Source organism: Oncorhynchus clarkii, unplaced genomic scaffold (assembly GCF_045791955.1).
Source record: "Oncorhynchus clarkii lewisi isolate Uvic-CL-2024 unplaced genomic scaffold, UVic_Ocla_1.0 unplaced_contig_4443_pilon_pilon, whole genome shotgun sequence".
Classification (NCBI taxonomy): Eukaryota; Metazoa; Chordata; class Actinopteri; order Salmoniformes; family Salmonidae; genus Oncorhynchus; species Oncorhynchus clarkii.
Window position 1 is genome coordinate 67404 of NW_027258343.1, and position 14230 is coordinate 81633.

Genomic DNA, 14230 nt, shown 5'->3' on the forward strand with positions numbered 1-14230 from the left:
TGTCTCAAAGGGGGTGCTATAGTAATCAACTGAAATTCCAAACTTTGAACAAGCATATCTCCAGTCCCGTTTGAACTATTGTCATGAAATCTGGTTCATATATGCAGCCCCTCATGAGCAACTAGGTTCCCATAACAACCTATATAATTTTGGTACTTACAAATTACATTTCTTTCCACGCAACATACTTTGTAATAATTGTCTCTAATTGACACAAGGAGCAATACATCATCCATGGGGGACATGTTTACTGTAGACTGGCAACATTCAGAAAGTTTCACGTCATTGATACACTCATGTCAGTTTCCTGTCTTGAAGGATGAGGGGATGGTGTCAAAAAGGCAACCTCTACAAGGCTGTCCTCTTTTCCCTCTCTTCCACCCCCTCTTCTTTCCCTCCTTTCTCCTGGAGAAACTGTTAGAATTATATCTCTGCATGTCATGTTTGACTGGACGAACTTGTTCCATGGCAGTGTCTGAGAGTCCTTATCCATTGTGTTCTCCCTCAGGTTGCAGGAGCTGACAGTCTGCTCAGAAGACACTGTGGATGTGCACGATATAGAGCTTGTGCAGTACATCAACGTGGACTGCTCCAAGGTAGCTAGCTACACACTCACTCAATCCCTTGTATGTCATACTCTTTTTTTTTTAAATATTTTTTTGCTAATACTCTATTACTTTTTACTACATCCTCTCAGAAACGGTATTAAAATTCAAAGCCCTGAAGAAACCTGCCCAACTTGCCGTCATTAACAGTTTGGAAAAGGTTTGTGCACCAATATATCTATATTCAGTGCTGCTGTTTTGTGTTTGTGAAGTTGGTGTGTTATTATATACTACATGGCCAAAGGTATGTGGACACCCCTTCAAATTAGTGGTTTTGGCTATTTCAGCCACACCAGTTGCTGACCGGTGAGCTGTGAAGTGATGGGCCACAAGCTCACAGAATGGGACCACTGAGTGCTGAAGTGCGTAGTGTACTTGCCTGTTTTTGGTTGCAATACTCACTACCGAGTTCCAAACTGCCTCTGGAAGCAACGTCAGCACAAAAACTGATGTCGGGAGATTCATGAAATGGGTTTCATTGGCCGAGCAGACGCACACAAGCCTAAGATCACCATGCACAATGGCAAGCGTCGGCTGAAGTGGTGTAAAGCTCATCACCATTGGACTCTGGAGCAGTGGAAACGTGTTCTCTGGAGTGATGAATCACGGTTCACCATCTGGCAGTCCGACTGACAAATCTGCATGTGGATGCCAGGAAAATGCTACCTGCCCCAATGCGTAGTGTCAAGTGTACAGTTTGGTGGAGGAGGAACAATGGTCTGTGGCTGTTTTTCATGGTTCAGGCTAGGCCCCTTAGTTCCAGTGAAGGGAAATCTAAACTCTACAGCTTACAATGACATTCTAGGCGATTCTGTGCTTACAACTTTGTGGCAACAGTTTGGAGAAGGCCCTTTCCTGTTTCAGCATGACAATGCCCCCATGCACAAAGCAAGGTCCATACAGAAATGGTTTGTTGAGACCGGTGTGGTAGATCTTGACTGGCCTGCACAGAGCCCTGACCTCAACCCCATCGAACACCTTTGGGATGAATTGGAACGCCGACTGCGCGTCAGGCCTAATCGCACAACATCAGTGCCCAACCTCACTAATGCTCTTGCAGCTGAATGGAATCAAGTTTCCGCAGCAGTGTTTGAACATCTAGTGGAAAGCCTTCCCAGTAGAGTGGAGGCTGTTATAGTAGCAAAGGGGGACCAACTCCTTATTAATGCCCATGATTTTAGAATGATATGTTTGCAGGTGTCCACATACCATTGAACATGTAGTGTATTATTCATGGTATTCACTTCTGCCACCTCTTGGCTGCTGGTGAAAGGTTTAAAATAAAATGTTCCACTTTGAGGACATCACAGGTTGCAGGTTTCCATTGATGCAGGTTTCCATTGATGCAGGTTTCCATTGATGCAGGTTTCCATTGATGCAGGTTTCCATTGATGCAGGTTTCCATTGATGCAGGTTTCCATTGATGCAGGTTTCCATTGATGCAGGTTTCCATTGATGCAGGTTTCCATTGATGCAGGTTTCCATTGATGCAGGTTTCCATTGATGCAGGTTTCCATTGATGCAGGTTTCCATTGATCCAGGTTTATTGGAAAAAACATTGAAATGTGTAATGAAATGGCAGCTATTGGAAAAATGCTCTAAAGATTGACACCATTTTTTAAACTTTCTTTATTGCTACAAATGATGATAGAAGCAATGTTTTTCAAATAAATGTTGATTGCCGAATAGTGTTGACGGTACGCAGAGCACTATGCAAGTTTTACTAAGTTTTACTATCCCATTATTTCAGATCAACTGCAGTGCAAGGTTCACCATGACAATAAATTGGCACATAGGAATTATTAGACTATGGCAGATTAGTAAATTCTTGCGCTCTATCCATGCTGGCCTTTGTGGGCTACCTGAGACATGGGACAGATGGCTGGGAGGGAATCCAGGCTGTCGCCATATTATTCATGTGCAATTTGCCTAAATGGATAATGGAAACACTTCAACTCCTTCATGTTTATTCAACACTAGGTTTTTGTGAAAAAGTCTTCTGTTTGTTGGTGTGACGTCATTACGTCCAGCTGTTTTTATCGACACAAGACAGTTGGATGGAAATGCACCGTAGCAGGCAATTGATCTGTGGCTTCGGAAAGTATTCAGACCCCTGGACTTTTTCCACATTTTGTTACATTCCAGCCTTATTCTAAATTTTTTTTGCAAATTAAAATGATTTTCTATTCAAACGTTCTAAATGTCGCCAATAAATCACTGGAAAATTTCATGGAAACATAGCTACTGTCCCATTCTAGAGAGGACAGTGCTAAATATTTGTGTTCCTCTCCAGGCCTTTTGGAACTGGGTAGAGAACTACCCTGATGAGTTTACCATGCTCTACCAGAGACCACAGACAGACATGGCAGGTCAGTATTCTCAAGTGCCTTGTATTGGACTGAAACACAATGCAGATGCTATCATTACATGCGCTTTTCATTTTACATTTTTATTTTAATGTGAAATCTTCAGTCTCAAAGGGACTGTAGGGAACAGATCAGGACGATAAATAAGAAGTATGATGAGTTAAGGGCTATCTCACTCGTCTGTCTGGCACGCCCTTTAGATGCTGCGGAGAGGCTGTTTGACCTGGTGGACAGCTTTGCTGAGAGTGCCAAGAGGAAGGCAGCGGTGTGGCCTCTACAAATCATCCTCCTCATCCTCTGTCCCGAGATCGCACACATCATCTCTCGAGAGGTGGTGGAGGAGAGCAAGGCCAACAAGGTGAGATGAGTGCGCACACACACATACTGGGATTAAATAGGTCGTGTGGCTGATAGAGAAAGCAACTATCTCGTTACAGAAGCTGTTCCTGGAGAGCTTGAGGAAGGCTCTAGCAGGCCAGGGGGGCAGCAAGCAACTAACAGAGAGTGCAGCCATCGCCTGTGTCAAACTGTGCAAGGCCTCCACCTACATCAACCGGGAGGACCACTCGGGCATCTTCCTCCTGGTGCAGTCCATCGTGGTGGACCTCAAGGTCAGATAAACGAAACACTCTGTCGCCCTCTGGGGGCTAGGGAACACTACAGCAGTGGTGTCTGGGTTTTATGTTCGTCATTCCAGTCGTGGAGTAAAATTGACAATGTCCTTTCTATATAGAACATTTCTATCTACAACGTCCTGAACGGTAAACAATGATTGATATGCCTATGGCTACCCCTTAGACTTTTATAGTGCAACTTTTGTGCTAGTGCTACCGCTATGGAGCTATGACCATTTTGCTAATACCTATCCAATCCTTTCAGACCTTCACAAAGCCCCTTGCGTAAGGGTTAATTGGGAAATTGGTTAATTTGGAATATTGCAGACGGTCACATACAGACACTTATCTATCCCATCAGGCCCTGCTCTTCAACCCCACCAAGCCCTTCTCTCGCGGGGCAGGCAGCCAGAACGCAGACGTGGACCTCATGATCGACTGCTTCGTCTCCTGTTTCCGTATCAACCCTCACAACAATCAGCACTTTAAGGTCAGTCAGTCTGCTCAGCGCATTGGCAGAAAATGTGCAGACCATGTCTGAATGATACCTCGGTGTCAAAGCGGCTTTTTTGATGAAACATTAATAAAGACAATCTCCTCAGGTCTGTTTGGCCTCCGCCTCCCCCTCTACCTTTCACTTTGTCCTGGTCAACTCCCTGCACAGAATCATCACCAATGTAAGTTTGTACCGTCTCCACTACTACTTCCTACCAAGTTCAGTCGAAGTACATTTGATAGGACAGTGCTGATCTCATTGGCCTTTCCCACAGCAGTGCAATATTAATGATCTTCTATCCTCTTCATCCTTTAGTCTGGTCTGGACTGGTGGCCTAAGATTGATGCAGTGTACTGCTACTCTGGAGAGCTGCGACTAATGTTCTCAGACACTCTGAGCCGAGTGATGCAAGGCCTTCACACACATGCCCCACTACGCATGACGCCGGTGAGAAAGGGACTACACACACGCGCACATTCACACTCACTTTCACACCAATCGTTTGAAACACCTTTTGTTTTCCTGTGTAAGCGAACCTCTTAGGAAAAGTATGTATTAGCTACACCTAAATGTACAACTTCTCTCTCTGACAGACTCTGTCATTTAAAGAGAAAATGACCACCAGCCTTAAGTTCAAAGAGAAAACCACAGACCTGGATACACGCAGCTACAAGTGCCTCCTCCTCGCTCTGGTCAAACTCATCCACGCTGACCCCAAACTCATGCTGCACGTAAGTCTGACACCAACCACCACATACAGTTGAAGTCGGAGGTTTACATACACTTAGGTTGGAGTCATTAAAATGAGTTTTTCAACCACTCCACAAATTTCTTGTTAACCAACTATAGTTTTGGCAAGTCAGTTAGGACATCTACTTTGTGCATGACACAAGTCATTTTCCAACAATTGTTTACAGACAGATTATTTCACTTATAATTCACTGTATCACAATTCCAGTGGGTCAGAAGTTTACATACACTAAGTTGACAGTGCCTTTAAAGAGCTTGGAAAATTCCAGAAAATTATATCATGGCTTTAGAAGCTTCTGATAGGCTAATTGATATCATTTGAGTCAATTGGAGGTGTACCTGTGGATGGAGCCTGCGGCTATGGAACCCTGACCTGTTCACCGGACGTGCTACCTGTCCCAGACCTGCTGTTTTCAACTCTATAGAGACAGCAAGAGCGGTAGAGATACTCTCAATGACCGTGCTTCTACACCTGCATTGCTTGCTGTTTGGGGTTTTAGGCGGGGTTTCGGTACAGCACTTTGAGATATCAGCTGATGTACGAAGGGCTATAGAAATAGATTTGATTTGAATGATCGGCTATGAAAAGCCAACTGACATTTACTCCTGAGGTGCTGACCTGTTGCACCCTCGACAACTACTGTGATTATTATTATTTGACCATGCTGGTCATTTATGAACATTTGAACATCTTGGCCATGTTCTGTTATAATCTCCACCCGGCACAGCCAGAAGAGGACTGGCCACCAATCATAGCCTGGTTCCTCTCTAGGTTTCTTCCTAAGTTTTGGCCTTTCTAGGGAGTTTTTCCTAGCCACTGTGCTTCTACACCTGCATTGCTTGCTGTTTGGGGTTTTAGGCTGGGTTTCTGTACAGCACTTTGAGATGTCAGCTGATGTAAGAAGGGCTATAGAAATACATTTGAATTGATATTTCAAGGCCTACCTTCAAACTCAGTGCCTCTTTGCTTGACATCATGGGAAAATCAAAAGAAATCAGCCAAGACCTCAGAAAATAAATTGTAGACCTCCACAAGTCTGGTACATCCTTGGGAGAAATTTCCAAATGCCTGAAGGTACCACGTTCATCTGTACAAACAGTACAAACACCATGGGACCACGCAGCCGTCATAGCGCTCAGGAAGGAGACGCGTTCTGTCTCCTAGAGATGAACGTACTTTGGTGCGAAAACTGAAAATCAATCCCAGAACAACAGCAAAGGACCTTGTGAAGATGCTGGAGGAAACCGATGCAAAAGTATCTATATCTACAGTAAAATGAGTCCCATATTGACAGAACATGAAAGGCCACTCAGTAAGGAAGAAGCCACTGCTCCAAAACCGCCATAAAAAAGCCAGATTACGGTTTGCACACGGAGACAAAGATCGTACTTTTTGGAGAAATGTCCTATGGTCTGATGAAACAAAAATAGAACTGCTTGGCCATAATGACCGAATAAAGTGGTGATCCTAACTGACCTAAAACAGGGACTTTTTACTAGGATTAAATGTCAGGAATTGTGAAAAACTGAGTTTAAATGTACTTGGCTAAGGTGTATGTAGACTTCCGACTTCAACTGTATATACTGAGACAATGTCCTTTGGTTCTGTTTGAATAGTTAATCACCCTCCCTTCCACTTATGTGTGTGGTTCGATTTCCTCTCCGCCCTTGCGTTCACCCATACATGCATGTTTGACATTGTGTGTGTTGTAGAACCCAGCGAAGCAGGCTCAGGAGACCCAGAGCAGCACAGCAGAGCTGATCGCAGGCCTGGTGCAGCTGGTGCCCTTGGTCAATACAGCCCAGCTTTCCCAGGAGGCCATGGAGGTCAGTTCACACTCCTTCTCTCCCTTACTCTCACTCCATCTACTCTGCTTCTTTATTCTTTCTCATTCTGTCCACTTCAGTTCTATTCCCTAGCATTGAATTATCAACTTCAAGTAAGGCATATTTCTCCCTATCTGTCTCTCTCTCCCTGCCCAGGCTCTGCTGGTGCTGCACCTGCCTGAGACCATTGAGCTGTGGAACCCTCAGGCCCCCATTGAAACCTTCTGGGACATCAGGTACAAGGACATGGTTTAGTTCTGGGGGCTTTTCAGTCCAGAGATAATCCATGTAGACAGACACACTGGTCATGGATTCAGTAGTAGTCCCAGTCTTTAGGGGTGTGTGTTGAGATTCCATTGGGCTCTAACACTGGCCTATCCCATTGCAGCTCCCTGGTTCTCTTCCTGATCTGCAAGAAGCTGATTGGTCACCAGATGGTGAACAGTACAGAGGTGTTGAAGTGGCTGAGGGAGATCCTTATCTGCAGGAACAAGTTCCTCCTAAAGAACAAGGTGAGGTCAGGGACTCTAACCTCACATCAGAATAACCATTGAGGGCTAGTTTCCCAGACGCAGATTAAGCCTAGTTCTGAACTAAAAAGCACTTTCAATAGAGAATTTCCATTCAAAATAATGTTTAAGTCTAGGACTAGCTTAGGTCTGGAAAACCGTCCGGAGTGTTTTGCAGTTATACAAGTCAAATACACGTGTTGGACGTGTCTAACTCCTCTCTGCTCGCCCAGGAGTGTGCCACGCAGAACAGTGGAATCCCCATCTGCAGACAGGCCCAGACCAAACTGGAGGTGTGTCTATACATTTTCTGTGGAGCCCTGACACCGAGGCCGTGCTGGTGGCCATGTCCTGCTTAGGACACCTGTGTGAGGAGGCTGACATCCGCTGTTCCGCTGACGAGGTGCTCGTCCAGAACATCCTGCCCAACTACGCCACCTTCACAGAGTTCGCCTCCGTCAGCAACATAATGGCCACCAGTCAGTAAAAACACTATGTTTTGAACACCACTATAACATGCTCTGAGAGTCACTAAAAAGGCCAACGGTTTCAGACAGTGACTCCGCCAGTTGTTTCTCTGTTTGGTAGGACGTTCCACCCTGCAGAAGAGAGTGATGGCCTTGTTGAGAAGGATAGAGCACCCCACTGCAGGAAACACTGAGGTGTGAAACAATAAAGAAGCATAAAATACAGTTGATCCTTACTTACATCCTTCCAGTATTAGTGACTTGTCCCTTCTTGTTTCCATGTCTCACCCCAGGCATGGGAGGACACGCATGCAAAATGGGAGCAGGACACCAAACAGATTCTGAACTTTCCCAAAAACAAGGTGGAGGATGGTCAGGTAAGAGCACTTACATTTTAGGATTTGGGTGTGTTTCACTGTTAATAAGAAATAATAATATAGGGACCATTGCTCCAAACTCTACCCCATTTGTCTCCCCCTGCAGGAGTGGATCAACTTGACAGGCTTCCTGTGTGCTCTGGGTGGGGTGTGTCTGTCCCAGCACAGCAAGCCCTGTGGCCCCACCACCTTACAGCCCCCCCATGGGCCCCATGAGCGAACGCAAGTACTCTATGGTCTCTGTGGGCGTCTGTGAGGTATCCAACGCTGCAGCTGGAGCCTCAGCCACCTGCTCCTCCTCTTCCTCCACTGAAACCCCCCTGGGCAGGTTTCTGGACCGCCTGCTGGTCCTGCTGGTATGTGGTCATGAGAGGGTGGGTCTACACGTCCGCACCAACGTCAAGGAGCTGCTGGGGCTGGAGCTCAGCCCGGTCCTGTACCACATGCTCTTCAACAAGCTAAGGAACAGCATCGGACGCTTCTTCGACACACAGGGGCCGGTGAGTGGATGGGCTGCGGAGGAGGATGGGGCACGTTAACCAATTATTTGAATTGTATTAGTGTAGAATGTCATTCTAGGGAGTTTTACAGGGGGATGGTGACTTTTTTGCTGATTGCAGCACAGAGCCCTGCCTGCGCTGATGTTGTTGAATTTCATTAGTTCATTATAAAGCTGATTTGTTGACATTAGCAGGAAAGTAGTTTAAACTGATTTCATTAATTTGTCTCTGTGCCCTTGCAGGTCCCCATCAATGACACTAACACACAGTTTGTGGAGCAGACCATTGCCATCATGAAGAACCTACTGGATAACCATGCTGAGGGCAGCTCAGAGCACCTTGGACAGGCCAGCATAGAGACCATGATGCTCAACCTGGTCAGGTGAGAGACAAACACTCACAGCTTATGAAATACCTAATCAGTTGTCACTCTTCAGGACCTTATTCGGTCTGATCCCACCCCCCCCCAGGTACGTGCGTGTCTTAGGCAACACGTTGCATGCCATCCAGATGAAAACCAAGCTGTGCCAGCTGGTGGAGGTGATGATGGAGAGACGAGACGACCTGTCCTTCTGCCAGGAGATGAAGTTCAGGTGAGCGACAGAGACGGCACTCCCTCCTGGACAGACCTAAACTCTAGCTTAACGCTAGCCAAACTAGCTAAATGCTACTTAACGCTTCAGTCAGCAGTTCAAACAATTAAAAAAAGTTGGATTGGTCTGGAGAAATATTACCACTCCCAAATTCACAGACAGAGCTATAGAATGACCATACCTGATATAAAATTATAGTTTTAACAATGCGTTGAGGCTATGTAGTGTTTTGTTTACATTTACTTAGTTTATAAACGTTGGAGTAAAAGAAGTGTATATTTTGAGTTCTGATGGGGTACGACAGCTCATGAGACATTTATAAGTTATATTCTTCAAGAATCAATCATTTTTGTTCATTCAACCCCTGCCAGGAACAAGATGGTGGAGGACCTGAACGACTGGGTGATTGCCACCTCCAACCAGGCTGCTGAGGACGATATCAAGTGTCTGACCAGAGACCTGGACAGTATGGAGGCGGTGGTGTCTGTTAGCTGGCCTGCCTCTTCAGCCAGAGGAGGGAGACGGGGTAGAGCTGATGGAGGCCAAGTCCCAGCTCTTCCTCAAGTAACTACAGCATGCTTTACTCATATACCTTTTTTTTTTAATGTTTTTTTCTTTTTTTACCTTTATTTAACTAGTCAGTTAAGAACAAATTCTTATTTTCAATGACGGCCTAGGAACAGTGGGTTAACTGCCTGTTCAGGGGCAGAACGACAGATTTGTACCTTGTCAGCTCGGGGATTCGAACTTGCAACCTTCGAACTTGCAACCTACTAGTCCAACTCTCTAACCACTAGGCTACCCTGCCGCCCCATATACACTCCTATACCTTTTAGTCATGTAGCTGACGTGCTTATCCAGAGAGACTTAGTTATCTGTTGCTGCTCTTCAGCTTTCTGTTTACTGTGCATGCTGTAACATTTCCACACGCAAAATAAACTGTGTTTTCTGTATAGAAGTAAAGGAATACATTAACTTAAATGTGCACATGATTTTAATTCAAACTGCCTGTTAAGTGTTCTGAACCCTGCTTTACCCCCTGTACCCAGGTACTTTACCCTGTTCATGAACCTGCTGAATGACTGCAGTGAGGTGGAGGATGATGGCCAGCCCTGACACTGTACTGTGACCCTGGCCATGTCCAACCTCCTCAACGCCAACGTGGACAGCGGACTCATGCACTCTATCGGTATCTACTGTAGCAGTAGTATTTCTGAGCGTATAGCCCTGAAGAGGTATGGTGCCTATTACCTTTGCCTGAGGCATTATAGTGCCAGGAAACTATAATGTTAGTCCTTCCCTACCAAGGACCATAGCTTCCAAAATGCTGATGCAATATAGTTACCAGTTACTCGTGAGCAGCTGATTGCTAACCAAAAGGTTGACAACAAACAATCAAACCTCAAATAGCCGGTGGTTATGAGAAGGATTACAGCCCCAGTAGTGAGTAAGCAATTATGATGTAATCGCAATCCCTCTTTTAAGGGTGGGAGTGTTACGGACCCTGTATCCTCCTTGCTATATAGATTTCACCCTTGATCTAGCACAATCTCTTTGTCATGTATGTAGATCTCGCTCTTTGTGTAATAATTAACCTCTTCTTTTGTTTGAGCACCTCCAAAGCACTTTGTCATCTCCTGTGAGTATTGTTTTTTTATAGTGCCAGGTAAACTTTGTTAAAACACACTGGGCGGACCACCCACTGTATTTTTGGTTGTTGTAGCCCCCTCTGTTGAACAATCAAACCTCTGAATGACTGCAGTGAGGTGGAGGATGTCTGTATCCTTTGCCACCCTTAATCTTGATCTACTGTAGCAGTAGTATTTCTCCCCTTTTTATAGTGCCAGGAAAGCTATAATGTTGTCCTTCCATCTACCAAGGACCATAGCTTCCAAAATTAACAATCAAACCTCAAATATAATGTCCCTGTATCCTTTCTATCCGTCTCTCTCTCCTCCCCCCACCATCCACCCTTCTCCAGGTTTGGGCTACCATAAGGACCTGCAGACACGGGCCACCTTCATGGAGGTTCTGACTAAGATCCTCCAGCAGGGGACAGAGTTTGACACACTGGCAGAGACGGTGCTGGCAGACCGCTTTGAAAGGCTGGTGGAGCTGGTCACCATGATGGGAGACCAGGGAGAGCTGCCCATCGCCATGGCACTGGCCAATGTGGTGCCAGGATCCCAATGGGTATGTACGAAACACAGCCTTTTGGGTGACTAACCTTCACAATGATGAGCACTACAATAACAAACCTGATTTATTAGTAGAATCAGACATGTTAGTGCAAGGCTGGAGCAAACGCCTGCATGTCCTGTAGCTCTCCAGGAAAAGGGTTTGCCACCCCTGTGCAAGTATGAGAATTTGAGGCAGTAGTTGTTGAAACATAGTGTGTCCTCCTGTGTCGTCTTCAGGACGAGCTGGCTCGTGTGTTGGTGACACTGTTTGACTCTCGCCACCTGCTGTATCAGCTGCTGTGGAATATGTTCTCCAAGGAGGTAGAGCTGGCTGACTCCATGCAGACTCTCTTCAGAGGCAACAGTCTGGCCAGTAAAATCATGACCTTCTGTTTCAAGGTAAAACCACATTTCTCTCCCATACAGACCATTTTAAATGGTATAACCTGAAGCACTCGCACCAAGCCTGGAATTTTAAAGGCATTTTAATGTTGAAATTCTTTGTGTTAGGTTTACGGGGCGGCGTACCTACAGAAGCTCCTGGAGCCTCTACTTAAAGGGGTCGTCACCACCCCAGAGTGGCACAACATCAGCTTTGAGGTGAACACAACCAGGTCGGAACATTAACCGGAAGCATTCCACCAGTTAGACTGTGGTAGCCTGGTGTGGTGGTAAAGGATAGCATGTCGATTTGAGCAATTTTGGGGGGTAACCTTTTTAAATGGAAGTTACCTAGGCAATCCTGACTTTTTTTAAAGTATTTTTTTTCAAATTGAATATCTGAAACATACAATATACTTGCAATGAAGCCGCTCAACAACTACATCATACCAGTCATCCAACAGACTCCCATTCAGAGCGACACACAGAAGCCTCCATGGTCAAATCCCTGCTCAAGGGCACGTTGACAGATCTCCCACCAGGCTAAAAAACGTGAAGCCCAACCCCCCAAGGTTCCCCAATAGCTGTCCCTCAACCATTCGATACCCCTCCCACAGACCCCCCCCCCCCCCCCAAGAAAAACAAAAATACAATTAATTCCATTCCCCACCCCCAAGAAACCCCCAAAGCACCAACAACCAAGAGAATGAACTAAAGAGAAAAAAGTTTACAGAAGTTTACATACACCTTAGCCAAATACATTTAAACTCAGTTTTCACAATTCCTGACATTTAATCCTAGTAAAAATTCGATTTGATTTGCACTTTTCGCACCAAAGTACGTTCATCTCTAGGAGACCGAACGTGTCTCTTCCTGAGCGGTATGACGGCTGCGTGGTCCCATGGTGTTTATACTTGCGTACTATTGTTTGTACAGATGAATGTGGTACCTTTTGGCGTTTGGAAATTGCTCCCAAGGATGAACCAGACTTGTGGAGGTCCACAATTTTCCTTTCTGAGGTCTTGGCAGATTTCTTTTGATTTTTCCATGATGTCAAGCAAAGAGGCACTGAGTTTGATGGTAGGTCTTGAAATACATCCACAGGTACTCCCCGAATTGACTCAAATGAGCTCAGATGACTCAGAAGCTTCTGAAGCCATGACATAATTTTCTGGAATTTTCCAAGCTGTTTAACTTCTTTGGGCTGGGGACAGTATTGAGTAGCTTGGATGAATAAGGTGCCCAGAGTAAACTGTCTGCTACTCAGGCCCAGTTGCTAATATATGTATATTATTAGTAGTATTGGATAGAAAACACTGAAGTTTCTAACTGTTGAATGATGTCTGTGAGTACAACAGAACTCATATGGCAGGCAAAAACCTAAGAAAAAAATCCAACCAGGAAGTGGGTAGTTTTTCGCCTATCGAATACACAGTGTCTATGGGGTCAAATTGCACTTCCTAAGGCTTCCACTAGATGTCAACAGTATTTAGAAACTTGTGTGATGCTTCTACTGTGAAGTGGGGGCGAATGAGAGGGGAATGAGTCAGAGGTCTGCCAGAGAGCCACGAGCTGGTGACGCACGTTAACGTGAGAGTTAGCTTGAATTCCATTTAATTTCTGAAGACAAAGGAATTCTCCGGTTGGAACATTATTGAAGATTTATGTTAAAAACATCCTAAAGATTGATTCTATACATCGTTTGACATGTTTCTACGGACTGTAACAGAACTTTTCGTCTGCTCCTAGTGATCGCGCGTCATGAATTTGGATTACTGGGCTGAACACTCGAACAAAAAGGAGGTATTTTGACATAAATGATGGACATTATCGAACAAACAAACATTTATTGTGGAACTGGGATTCCTGGGAGTGCATTCTGATGAAGATCATCAAAGTTAAGTGAATATTTATAATGCTATTTCTGACTTCTGTTGACTACACAACATGGCGTGTATCTGTTTGGATTGTTTTGGTCTCTGAGCGCCGTACTCAGATTATAGCATGGTGTGCTTTTTCCGTAAAGTTTTTTAAAAATCTGACACAGCGGTTGCATTAAGGAGAAATGTATCTATAATTCCGTGCATAACAGTTGTATCTTTTATCAATGTTAATTAGTAGTATTTCTGTAAATTGATGTGGCTCTCTGCAAAATCACCGGATGTTTTGGAACTAGTGAACGTAACGAGCCAATGTAAACTGAGATTTTTGGATATAAATATGAACTTTATCAAACAAAACATACATGTATTGTGTAACATGAAGTCCTATGAGTGTCATCTGATGAAGATAATCAAAGGTTAGTGATTAATTTCATCTCTATTTGTGCTTTTTGTGATTCCTCTCTTTGGCTGGTAAGATGGCTGTTTTTCTGTGACTTGGCTCTGACCTAACATAACCGTTTGGTTTGCTTTTGCTGTAAAGCCTTTTTGAAATCGGACCCTGGTGGGATTAACAAGAAGTGTATCTTTTAAAATGGTGTAAAATACTTGTATGTTTGAGGAATTTTAATTATGCGATTTATGTTGTTTTGAATTTGGCGCCCTGCGCTTTCACTGGCAGTTG

At 44.7% G+C, this 14230-nt stretch overlaps 1 pseudogene; it reads left to right on the top strand.

Moving 5' to 3' along the window:
• LOC139396715 (neurofibromin-like) overlaps window positions 1-13905 on the top strand; it is a 29817-nt pseudogene extending 15912 nt beyond the window's left edge.
• Window positions 13906-14230: the final 325 nt, after the last annotated feature.